Source organism: Pristiophorus japonicus, unplaced genomic scaffold, assembly GCF_044704955.1.
Source record: "Pristiophorus japonicus isolate sPriJap1 unplaced genomic scaffold, sPriJap1.hap1 HAP1_SCAFFOLD_244, whole genome shotgun sequence".
In the NCBI taxonomy this organism is placed as follows: domain Eukaryota; kingdom Metazoa; phylum Chordata; class Chondrichthyes; family Pristiophoridae; genus Pristiophorus; species Pristiophorus japonicus.
The window spans coordinates 40,423-53,586 of NW_027252166.1; the positions used below are offsets into that span (position 1 = coordinate 40,423).

A 13,164-nucleotide genomic window follows, 5' to 3' on the forward strand; every position below is an offset into this window, starting at 1 on the left:
AGTTCAGAAGAATGAGAGGTGATTTTATCGAAACATAAGATAAGGGGCCACCCAATTAAAACTGACATTAAGAATTTCTTCTCTGAGGGTTGTAAATCCATGGAATTCTCTGCCCAGGAGAGCTGTGGAGGCTGGGTCTTTGAATATATTTAAGGTGGAGATAGAGAGATGTTTGAGCGATAAGTGAGTAAAGGCTTATGGGGAGTGGGCAGGGAAGTGGAACTGAGTCCATGATCAGATCAGCCATGACCTTATTCAATGGCGGAGCAGGCCCGAGTGGCCAAATGGCCTACTCCAGCTCCTATTTCTTATGTTCTCATGTTCTAATTGAACATTTCTCCTAGGGTAACCTTGTCTGAAATGAAATATGTGTCTTTTAATAAGCCTCAGGTCCTTGCTCATGTCTGCTGCAGATTCCGGAGTTGATGGGATTGACTTATGACGAGAGGTTGAGTAGGTTGGGCCTATACACATTGGAGTTCAGAAGAATGAGGTGATCTCAGTGTGTCCCTGAAGGACTGTGTCCAGGCTAAAGTTATGTTCCCCCCTGTAAGATCCTCACCATAGATTGTCCTTTCTCAACTCCAGCCAGGTGATGCTAAACCCTCAGGTGGGAAAGACAAAAAACCACAGCAATGTATTTAAAGCAACACTAATTGATATGTCTGTATCCCAAATATTAAACCCCTTTCCAGTTACAGGATTTATTAACATCAGCATTACAGGAGTTAAAAACCACAACTATCAAAATGAACTCAATGCAGTCCAGAATGCGATGAACAGCAGAATCCAACCCCTGCATTCACTTGTGAACTCGCTGGTGTGTCAGCAGGTTGGATGATGTAGTGAATCCCTTCCCACAGTCGGAGCAGGTGAATGGCCTCTCCCCAGTGTGAACTCGCTGGTGTATCAGCAGGTCGGATGACCAAGTGAATCCCTTCCCACAGTCGGAGCAGGTGAACGGCCTCTCCCCAGTGTGAACTCGCTGGTGTATCAGCAGGCTGGATGATGCAGTGAATCCCATCCCACAGTTGGAGCAGGTGAATGGCCTCTCCCCAGTGTGAACTCGCTGGTGTATCAGCAGGCTGGATGATGCAGTGAATCCCAACCCACAGTTGGAGCAGGTGAATGGCCTCTCCCCAGTGTGAACTCGCTGGTGTATCAGCAGGCTGGATGATGCAGTGAATGCCAACCCACAGTTGGAGCAGGTGAATGGCCTCTCCCCAGTCTGAACTCGCTGTTGTATCAGCAGGCTGGATGATGCAGTGAATCCCAACCCACAGTCGGAAAAGGTGAATGGCCTCTCTCCAGTGTGAACTCGCTGGTGTATCAGCAGACTGGATGATGCAGTGAATCCCTTCCCACAGTCGGAGCAGGTGAACGGCCTCTCCCCAGTGTGAACTCACCCATGTGTTTCCAGCTGGGACGGGCAGTTGAAACTTTTCCCACAATCCCCACATTTACACAGTTTCTCCCCAGTGTGACTGCACTTGTGTCTCTCCAGTTTGGATGATTGACTGAAGCCTTGTCCACACACAGAGCACGTGTACCGTTTCTCCCCACTGTGAACGGTGCCTTCTGCTTCCATGGTCAAAAGCTGATGATATTCCAGTCCCGATGTAGCGAGTGACTGTAAGATCTTGAGGTGATGTTTGGTTTGAGCTTCCAGTCTACAAATCCTCCCCTTTTAACAGCCTGTAAAGTGAATTTCAAACAGGAAAAAGTGAGTGTGAGAGAGAACCCACAAAAACACAAAGGCAGGTTGTGAAATGGAGCTTAATGAATCTGGTCATTTGTGGGGCCGGCACTAGAAAAAAGTGACATGAAAGCTGCCGGATTGTCATAAAAACACATCTGGGTCAGTACTGTCCTTCAGGGAAGAGAACCCGGGGACCGAGAGCCGCACTCGGTCTTGCCCGGGGACCGAGAGCCGAACTCGGTCTTGCCCGGGGACCGAGAGCCACACTCGGTGTTGCCCGGGGACCGAGAGCCACACTCGGTCTTGCCCGGGGACCGGGAACCGCACTCGGTCTTGTCCGGGGACCGAGAGCCGCACTTGGTCTTGCCCGGGGACCGAGAGCCGCACTCGGTCTTTCCCGGGGACGAGAGCCACACTCGGTCTTGCCCGGGGACCGAGAGCCACACTCGGTGTAGCCCGGGGACCGAGAGCCACACTCGGTGTTGCCCGGGGACTGAGAGCCACACTTGATGTTGCCCGGGGACTGAGAGCCACACTCGGTGTTGCCCGGGGACTGAGAGCCGCACTCGGCATTGCCCGGGGACCGAGAGCCGCACTCGGTGTTGCCCGGGTACTGAGAACCGCACTCGGTTAAAAAGGATGCAGACAAAAATCAGGAAACTATAGACTAGTTCGCCTAACATCTGTGGTTGGGAAAATGTTGAAGAGCTCATTCTTAAAGAAGCATTATCACAACATTTGGAAAAGCATAATTCGGTCAGGCAGTCAGCATGGATTTATGAAGGGGAAGTTAAGTTTGACAAATTTGCTGGAATTCTTTGAGCATGTAAGGAACAGGGTGGATAAAGTGGGTGTGGTGTATTTGGACTCCCAAAAGGCATTTGACAAGGTGCCATATAAAAGATTACTGCACAAGATAAAAGTTCACGGGCTGGGGGTAATATATTAGCATGGATCGACGTTTGGCTAACTAACAGACAGCAGAGCGGTTGGGTGAATAGTTCATTCTTGGGTTGGCAATCAGTAATTAGTGGGGTGCCGCAGGGATCAGTGCCGGGACCCCAACTATTTACAATCGATATTAACGACTTGGAAGAAGGGACCGACTGTAACGTAGCCAAGTTTGCTGGCGATATAAAGATGGGAGGAAAAGCAATGTGTGAGGAGGACACAAATAATCTGCAAAAGGAGACAGACAGGCTCAGTGAGTGGGCAAAAATTTGGCACATGGAGTATAATATTGCAAAGTGTGAGGTCATGCATTATGGCAGAAAAAAAATCAAAGAGCAAGTTATTATTTAAATGGAGAAAGATTGCAAAGTGCTGCAGTACAGCGGGACTTGGGGCTACTTGTGCATGAAACACAAAAGTTTAGTATGCAGGTACAGCAGGTGATCAGGAAGGCCAACTGAATCTTGGCCTTTATTGCAAAGGGGCTGGAGTATAAAAACAGGGAAGTCTTGCTACAGTTATACAAGTTATTGGTGAGACCACACCTTGAATACTGCGTGCAGTTTTGGTTTCCATATTTATAAAAGGATACACTTGCTTTGGAGGAATTTGAGAGAAGGTTCACTCGGTTGATTCCGGAGATGAGAGGGTTGACTTATGAGAAAAGATTGAGGAGGTTGGGCCTCTATTCATTGAATTCAGAAGAACGAATGAGAGGTGATTTATCAAAACGTATAAGATAATGAGGGGGCTTGATAAGGTGGTAGCAGAGAGGATGTTTTCACTGATCGGGGAGACTACAACTATGGGCATAATCTTAGAATAAGGGGCCCCCATTTAAAACTGAGATGAGGAGGAATTTCTTCTCTCAGAGGGTTATAAACCTGTGGAATTCGCTGCCTCAGAGACCTGTGGAAGCTGGGACATTGAATATATTTAAGACAGAGATAGAAATTGTCTTAACTGATAAGGGAATAAGGGGTTATGGGGAGTGGGCAGGGAAGTGGTCCTGAGTCCATGATCGGATCAGCCATGATCGTATTAAATGGTGGAGCAGGCTCGAGGGGCCGTATGGCCTACTCCTGCTCCTATTTCTTATGTTCTTATTTTCTTATATAGTGGGTGTCTGGTATGGGAGTGTGGATTTGATTCTGTATCTGTCCATCTCTGGTATGTGGATGAGGGTTTTACTCTGTATGTTAGTTTCTGATACGAGAGGTGGATTTTATCCTGCACCTGTCAATTTCTGGTAATTGTCTGTGGGTTTCATTCTGTAACAAAAAGGGCCACATTACAACAATAAGAGTGTTTAAAAAAAACAAGCCTGAAAGCTCTGAGTCTCAAAGCGAGAAGCATTCGTAATAAGGTGGACGAATTAACTGCATAGATAGCTGTTAACGGATATGATGTAATTGGGATTACTGAGACATGGCTCCAGGGTAACCAAGGCTGGGAACATAACATCCAGGGGTATGCAATATTCAGGAAGGATAGCCAGAAAGGAAAAGGAGGTGGGGTAGTGTTAATGGTTAAAGAGGAGGTCAATGCAATAGTAAGGTAGGACATTAGCTGGGATAATGTGGAATCTATATGGGTAGAGCTGCGAAACACCAAAATGCAGAAAACGTTAGTTGGGGTTATGTACAGACCACTAAACAGTAGTAGGGAGGTTGGGGATGGCAACAAACAGGAAATTAGGGATGCGTGCAATAAGGGTACAGCAGTTATCATGGGTAACCTTAACCTCGATATTGATTGGGCTAACCAAACTTGTAGCAATACTGTGGAGGAGGTTTTTCTGGAGTGCCTCAGGGATGATTTTCTCGACCAATATGTTGAGGAACCAACTGGAGAGCAGGCCATCCTTGACTGGGTCTTGTGTAACGAAAGAGGATTAATTAGCAATCTGGTCATGCGTGGCCACTTGGGGAAGAGTGACCATAATATGGTAGAATTCTTCATTAAGCTGGAGAGTGACACAGTTAACTCAGAGACTAGGGTCCTGAACTTAAAGGAAACTTCAATGGTATGAGACGTGATTTGGCTGGGATAAACTGGCGAATGATAATTAAAGGGTTGACGGTGGATAGGCAATGGCAGACATTTAAAGATCACATGGATGAATTACAAGTATTGTACATCCCTGTCTAGCATAAAAATAAAACCGAAAAGTTGGCTAAACCGTGGCTCACAAGAGAAATTAGGGACAGTGTTAAATCCAAGGAAGAGGCATATAAATTGGCCAGAAAAAGCAGTAAACCTGAGGACTGGGAGAAATTTAGAATTCAGCAGAGGAGGACAAAGGGTCTAATGAGGAGGGGGAAAATAGAGTATGAGAATAAGCTTGCAGGGAACATAAAAACTGACTGCAAAAGCTTCTATAGATATGTGAAAAGAAAAAGATTGATGAAGACAAACATGGTCCCTTGCAGTCAGAATCAGGTGAATTCATAATAGGTAACAAGGAAATGACAGACCAATTGAACAAATACTTTGGTTCTGTCTTCACGAAGGAAGACACGAATAACCTCCCAAAATTACTAGGGGACCGAGGGTCTAACAGGAAGGAGGAACTGAGGGAAATCCTTATTAGTCAGGAAATCGTTGTTGGGAAACTGATGGAACTGAAGGCCGATAAATCCCCAGGGTCTGATAGTCTGCATACCAGAGTAGTTAAAGAAATGGCCCTAGAAATAGAAGATGCATTTGTGGTCATTTTCCTGAATTTCATGGACTATGGATCAGTACCTATGGATTGGAGGGTAGCTAAATGTAACCCCTCTTTTTAAAAAAAGGAGGGGGAGAGAAAACAGGGAATTATAGACCGGTTTGCCTGACATCGGTGTGGGAAAATGCTGGAATCAATTATTAAAGATGTAATAGCAGATCATTTGGAAAGCAGTGACAGGATTGGTCCAAGTCAGCATGGATTTATGAAAGGGAATTCATGCTTCACAAATCTTCGAGAGTGTTTTGAGGATGTAACTAGTAGAGTGGATAAGGGAGAACCAGTGGATGTGGTGCATTTGGAATTTCAAAAGACTTTTGACAAGGTCCCACACAAGAGATTAGTGTGCAAAATTAAAGCACAAGGTATTGGGGGTAATGTACTGACGTGGATAGAGAACCGGTTGGCAGACAGGAAGCAAAGAGTAGGAATAAACGGGTCTTTTTCAGAATGGCAGGCAGAGACTAGTGGGGTGCTGCAAGGTTCAGTGCATTGATCCCAACTATTTACAATATATATTAATGATTTAGACGATGGAATTGAAGGTAATATCTCCAAGTTTGCAGATGACACTAAGCTGGGTGGCAGTGTGAGCTGTGAGTAGGATGCAAAGAGGCTGCAGAGTGACTTGGACAGGTTAGGTGAATGGGCAATTGCATGGCAGATGCAGTATAATGTGGATTATTGTGAGGTTATCCACTTTGGTGGCAAAAACAGTAAGGCAGATTATCTGAATGGTGAGAGATTAGTAAAATGGGAGGTGCAAATAGACCTGGGTGTCATGGTACATCAAGTCACTGAAGGTAGGCATGCAGGTCCAGCAGGCAGTAAAGAAAGCAACTGGCATACTAGCCTTGATAGCGAAGGGGTTTGAGTATAGGAGCAGGGAGGTGTTACTGCAGTTGTACAGGGCCTTGGTGAGGCCACACCTTGAGTATTGTGTGCAGTCTTGGTCTATTAATCTGAGCAAAGGACTTGCTTGCTATTGAGGGAGTGCAGCGAAGGTTCACTTGACTAATTCCCGGGATGGCAGGACTGACATATGAAGAAAGACTGGATCGACTGGGCTTACACTCACTTGAATTTAGAAGAATGAGAGGGGATCTCATAGAAACATATAAAATTATGACGGGACTGGACAGGTTAGAGGCAGGAAGAATGTTCCTGATGTTGGGGAAGTCCAGAATCAGGGTCACAGTCTAAGGATAAGGGATAAGCCATATCGGACTGAAATGAGGAGAAACTTTTTCACCCAGAGAGTGGTAAACCTGTGCAATTCTCTACCACAGAAAGTTCTGGAGAGCAGTTCGTTGGATATATTCAAGAGGGATTAAGATGCGGCCCTTACGGCTAAGGGGATCAGGGAGTATAGAGAGAAAGCGGGAGTGAGGTACTGAAGTTGCATGATCAGATTGAATGGTGGTGCAGGCTCGAAGGGCCGAATGGCCTACTCCTGCACCTATTTTCGATGTTTCTTTCCATTCTTGGTGTGTGAGTGTGTTCTGCGCTGTATCTGTCCATTTCTGTTATGTGAACGTTAGCTCTACTCTATACCCGACATTCTCCAGTATGTTAGTATTGTTTTACTGTGTACCACCAATTCCTGATAGAGTATTGGTTTTACTTTCGAACTCTCAATTTGTGTTATGGTGGTGAGTTTTCTGCTGAATCTGTCGGTCTCTGGTAAATGAGTCTGAGTTTTACTCTGTATCTATCTGTCTCTGGTATGTGAGTGTGGGCCTTTATATGTATCTCTCCATTTCTGTTATGGGAGCCTGGGTTTTATTCTGTACCCGTCAAGTTCTGATCTGTGATTGTGGGCGTCACTCTAAAACTGCTAGTTTCTGTTTAATTGTGAGTGGGCTTTCCTTTGTACCTGTTAGTTTCTGGAATGAAAGAGAGATCTTTACCCTGTACCTGTCAATTACTGGTTCGTGAGTCTGGGCATGTCACTGTATGTCAATTTATGTTAAGGGAATATGGATTTTAAGATGTCAGCCTCTGATATGTGAGTATGGGTTTTATACTGTATCACTCAGTCTCTGATATGTGAGTATGGGTTTTATACTGTATCACTCAGTCTCTGATATATGAGTATGGGTTTTATACTGTATCACTCAGTCTCTGATATATGAGTATGGGTTTTATACTGTATCACTCAGTCTCTGATATGTGAGTGTGGGTTTTATACTGTATCTCTCAGTGTCTCATATGTGAGTGTGGGTTTTATACTGTATCACTCAGTCTCTGATATGTGAGTATGGGTTTTATACTGTATCTCTCAGTGTCTCATATGTGAGTGTGGGTTTTATACTGTATCACTCAGTCTCTGATATGCAAGTGTGTGTATTTTTCTGTAATTGTCAGGTTTTGGAGTGTGTTGAGGTTTAATCTGTGCCTCTCAGTTTCTGCTGTGGTAGTCTGAGTTTAATCTGTATTTTCCAGTCTCTGGTATGTGAACGTGAGAATCAATTTTAAATTTTACCTGTATTTCTCTGATATGTGAGTGAAGATTTTGCGTTCTCCATGTCATTTTTCAGATGTGTGTGTGTGGGTTTTACTCTGCCCCGATCAGTTCCTGCGATGCAAGTAACAATTTTACTTAGTGCCTTTCAGTTTTCCGATATGTGCCCATGGGATTTCCACTTCACCTGTCACTCTCTGGTATGTTAGTGGGGATTTTATTCTGTTACTGTCACTTTCATATATGTGGGTGTGTGTTGTATACTGTATCTGTCAGTCTGTGGTACGGGAATGTGGGTTTTATTCTGCACCTGTCATCTTCTGGTATGTACGGGGGTTAAATACTGAATCCATCAGATTCTGAAACATGAATATGGCTTTTGCTCTGTACCCATCAGCTTCTGATATGCGAGTGTGGTTTATACTTTCTGTTTGACATTTTTTCTGATAGATGATTGTCTTTTATTCTCTACCTGCCAGTTTCTGGCAAGTGAGTGTGGGTGTTTCATGTACCTGTCAGTGTGATCTGTTTCAATGGTGAAACAGCATCGGATTCTACTGCTCCATGCGGCTGTAAGATTCACAATGTAACTCTGTCACTTCGGATCACTGTGGGACTGACAGCTTAAGCTGCCTGTGATAATAGGATTGAGGCCAGTTCTGTGTCTCTGCGCTCCGTGAGTGATAATCTACTTACTGTGTGTGAGAAGGAGCTGCCTGCACTGTTCCTTGTATTCTGGGTGGAGGAAAGATCTCATTTTTTCTGGCTGGTTGAAGAATTTTGCTGTGAGAATAATAATACGAGAACATTATTAGTTCTAAGATATGGATGCGGGGGACAATATGATGTATCTGAGGGAGTGACAATGTATCTCTCGATCATCAGCAACACGGTTCTGTGGAACTCAGTTCACCGAAATATAACGCGTCTTTAAAATATCTTCTCCCACTCTCCTCTCCTGGTACCTGCAATAGATGCACTTTGTGAAACTCCCCACATCCTCACTGTCAGACTGTGTTTCCACTGCTCACTGCCCAAGGACAACAGAAACAGTGAGATTGGAACTGAATCAGGAACATTTACTACTGATTTGGGGAAAGAAAGCAGCAATGATTTGAAAGAGCGACTGGTTTACTTTCTCTGTTACCTTACACTGTCCACACACAGCCCGACAATGGCCTCTCCCTTCCCCCACTCATATCATGTCCCGGAACTAGTTCCTGCTCCACTCTGCCCCTTACACACAGGCCCCATGGGAACTAAACCAGGAACGTTCACTCCTGGATTGGAGAGAGAAAGCAGCAGATTGTAAATAGCGGATTCTGCCCATTCTGTCTCCCTTACCCTGGACACACGCTGTCCACACACAGCCCGAGAATGGCCTCTCCTTTCCCTGACGCACAGTACGCACTGACACTGGTTCTTGCTCCACTCTGCCCCTGACACACAGCCCCCAACTGCCCCCGGACTCAATGCCGATCTCTGAGCCTTACCCCGGGGCCGTGGTGTCTCCAATCCCGGCTGTTTTAAAATATCTTCTTCCACTCACTGAATGAATGATGATCACAGGCAGGGCTGGGGGAGGGGAGGGTGCATGTGCTCTTCTGCTCACTGGGAATCGACACAGGGGGTGGGGCTGAATCGCGCAATTGCAGCTACTGTATTAATTCAAACTGTAAATATCAAAGTGCACTTTTCCCAATTTACTTTTATCAGAATCTGAGCCAAGGAACTCAGCTGTTACTTTACCAAGATGGCCGCGCATGCGCTTTGCTGCTCACTGAACCAAGATGGCGGAGGACTGACCCTGCCTTCCTGTACAAAGCTGGCCGCCGTTACCCTCGGCCTGTGACCGGGAGAAAGCCTCGAGGCTGCAGTCGCCGATATTCCGGTTTTTATTCCGGGCTTCCGGCGGGCATCAGTTGTTTATGAAGCCTCCCCGCCCACCCGCTGGTCCATTACTCACCTCCGCCCCGCTGAAAATGGACTGTTTTGCGGAACAGATGTTCACCATATCCTTTCCGCCATTACACGCACCGCGCATGCTCCAAACACAGCTCGGTCTCGCACCTGCGCACTGGGTCTCTGTCGTCTGGGCTCGGCACATTCTCCGTCGCGGGGAATTCTGGGTAAATAGGATTGGAACGTCATGACTGGAACAGGATTTACTGGTCTCCCATTGGGCAATGAACATGTTCATTCTGGCCCTCAGTCATTGTTCCTGCTGCTCTGAATAACCCTGTCCCTGAGCTGGACAGTAATGTTCTGTCTCAATACTGAATAAATCAGCTTGTTTCAAACACCGTGTGTCCAATATTTCATTTCTGCATAAAAATAGACTCATTAATGTTTCCTTCCCTTCCATGTTGGGCCTTTTCTTACTCTAGATTATTTCACTTCTCACGTAATTCATCTTTTACCACATCAAATCCCAAACTTGTTTCATTTGAGTATCCGGCTTGTGGATGTCTCAGACTGAAGCGGCGTGTCTCACTTTACACTCATTTAACGTTCCTTTCAACCAACCCTTGAAAGAACTATCTTTCGTAAGACTGTAAATCTGTTATTTCCTGTATTTAACGATTTTTGAATGCGGCTAATAGATCTTCACACATACTGCATATGATCAACTATGAAATGTTCTGATCTTTGTAATTGCCTTTGCTAATTTTGATGGGTTAGTTGATTACAATTACTTGTTACTAACACAACTTGCAATATTTCTTGCATCAAAATAATTGTTTAAATATTTCCTTTATCAGGTCTTTGGTTCCCCACTGATCTCAGTTTCTTCTTGTGGGGGAATCGAGAACTAGGTGGCAAAGTCTGAGCATAAGGGGGCACCTATTAAAAATGGAAATGAAGAGGAATTTATTCTCTCAGAAGGTCGTGAATCCTTGAAATTATCTACCCCAAAGAACAGTGGAGTCTGGGTCATTGAAAATATTTTAGTTGCAGATAGAGTGATTTTTGAAAGATAGTGGAGTCAAGGTTTATCGGGAGAGGGCAGGGAAATGGAATTGAGGCCAAGATCAGATCAGCCAAGATCTTATTGAATGGCAGGGTGGGCTGAAGGGGCGTGATGGCTGCTACTGCCACTATTTCTTATGTTCTTAGCCTTGGTTAGGGGCTGGGTTTAGATGTAGGTTTAGTGGTTGTGGTTTGTAGTTATTTGTTAGGATTGGGATTAGTGATTCAGATAGTCAATAGGATATTCAGCTTAGGATATAATGATTAACTTAGAAAGCACTATTGGCAATATAAGTGTTACTGGACATGCCCTTTTCCATTTCATGTTTTTAACCACACAGAATCGAGTCACAAAACAGCCTCACAATATGTTCGTTCAAGGAACCTTCTTCCCTGCGCAAGCCTGGTTTCCTCGCTTCTTTCTGTCAACAACACATCGTAATCTCTACATTTCTCATGGAAAAATAAATTAGTGACATTAGATTTGTGTATTTTGGAAAAATAACAGATGGATACAATTGTTGCACTGGGTACATCTAATCATCAACCTGCCTAAAAAGGACTTCCGACGATAATCTGTCACCAGGCCCCACCAGTCACTGTCTGATTCCTCCATCATCTCTTCATTCATTACCCACCTCTCCCACTAGAGCTGCTTTCACCGGCATGAGCATTCTCCATACTGAGGCTCTCTCATTACCAAGCAGAGCATAATCACCGGCACGGACTGGTTAGTCTGAATGGCTCATTTATGTGTCATTCTGTAATGTTGTAGTCTCATTGTAAGTGGTCCCTGGATTTGGCGATTCATTGCAACTGTTCCCTGGATTTGGTGCCTCAGTGTAAGGGGTCCACGGATTTGATGTCTCAGTGTAAGTGGTCCCTAGATTTGATGCCCCAGTACAAGTTGTCCCCTGATTTGTAGTCACAATGCAAGTGGTTCCTCGATTTAGTGTCTTAATGTAAGTGGTCCCTGGATGTTGTCATGTATTCAACTATCATTGCAACCCATGTATAAGCTGACCTAAGTTGTACATCTTGAGAACATTGACCACAAAGGGGTTTACTTGTGGCAGACACTCCTAACCTGGACTTTCAGGTATAAAAGGGGAAACTCCACCAACCTTCATCGCGTGAGGTCTTGGTAATAAACGTAAATGGTCACCGAGTGACCTTCTCTCAAGTATGGGCCTCGTATCCATTTATACTGTATAGTAAGGAATATCATTGGCGACGAGAAACTGGGATTTAAACCACGTGAGCATAGCCACTCGTAGCACAGAAGAGAGGTACTGTTTTGGCGATGATTGGGACGACTTTATTGAGAGACTACAGCAAGGTTTTGTCACTAAGGAATGGTTGGGACAGGATTCGGCCGACAAACGCAGATCTCATCTCCTGACGGTTTGTGGATCCAGAACGTACTCCCTGATGAAGGCCCTTCTAGCACCAAAGAAGCTGGGGACAAGACGTTCGAAGAGCTCAGTAAGTTGATCGGGGAACACCTTAACCTGCAAGCTGCATGCATAGCGAGACACCAGTTTTACATGCACTGGCGGTGAGAAGGGAAAAGCGTTCCTGACTTCATGCCAGATCTCCGGCTCTGGCGAGCGTATTTAAGTTCACAGATGCAGGCAGAGCGGAGATGATGCGAGACTTTCTTATTGAGGGCATTGGGCATGCTGGGGTTTTCAGGAACCTGATTGAGACCAAAGACTTGACCTTGGAAACGGCGGCTCTGATAGCCCAGGCATTTATCTCAGGGGAGGAAGAGACCAGAATGATGCATGACAAAAATCTTTGCTCAAATGCGGCAAACGACCAGGGAATCAACATTGTTAACGCGGCACACAGTTCTCTAGGCAGACAAGGGCAATCGGACATGCCCCAGCATGCAGTCGAACCCAAAAAGGGAATTCAACAGAGACAATGGATAGCTGAACAGTGATTCATACCAATGCAATGGACAATGCGGCCAGTAATGGGGCTATCAACACCTGTTAATGTTGCACTTAAGGACTGTTACAGAGACAGTCAGAGATGATCGACTGGTAATGGACCTTTTGTTTCCAACAACGGTCCTCCAGCTCATGCTGGAGGTGTGGAGCCAAACACCCAGCCAGAGCGCGCAGGTATCAGCAATATAACTGCAAAAACTGCAACGTCGGCGATCATTTGGCGCGTATGTGCAGGAAGCCTGCAGCCAGATTAATGTACGAGGAGGACGGGCCCGATGTAAGCTCTACGAGGCCAAATAAGTACTGGGGAAAATCACTGGAAACTGAAGTTCAGCGAGTTCATGTGGAGCACATATACAGTTATTTTACCAGGCTGCCACCGATAATGATGAAA

The 13,164-nt window shown here is 45.3% G+C and overlaps 1 long non-coding RNA gene across 1 annotated transcript; it reads right to left on the reverse strand.

The window, feature by feature from the left end:
* Positions 1 to 1,381: 1,381 nt before the first annotated feature.
* Positions 1,382 to 9,887, reverse strand: LOC139245858 (uncharacterized). The gene is made up of 3 exons (XR_011590135.1): positions 9,809 to 9,887; positions 8,539 to 8,625; positions 1,382 to 1,695 (listed from the first exon to the last, which is right to left on the reverse strand). It is a non-coding gene; the product is annotated as an uncharacterized lncRNA (long non-coding RNA).
* Positions 9,888 to 13,164: the final 3,277 nt, after the last annotated feature.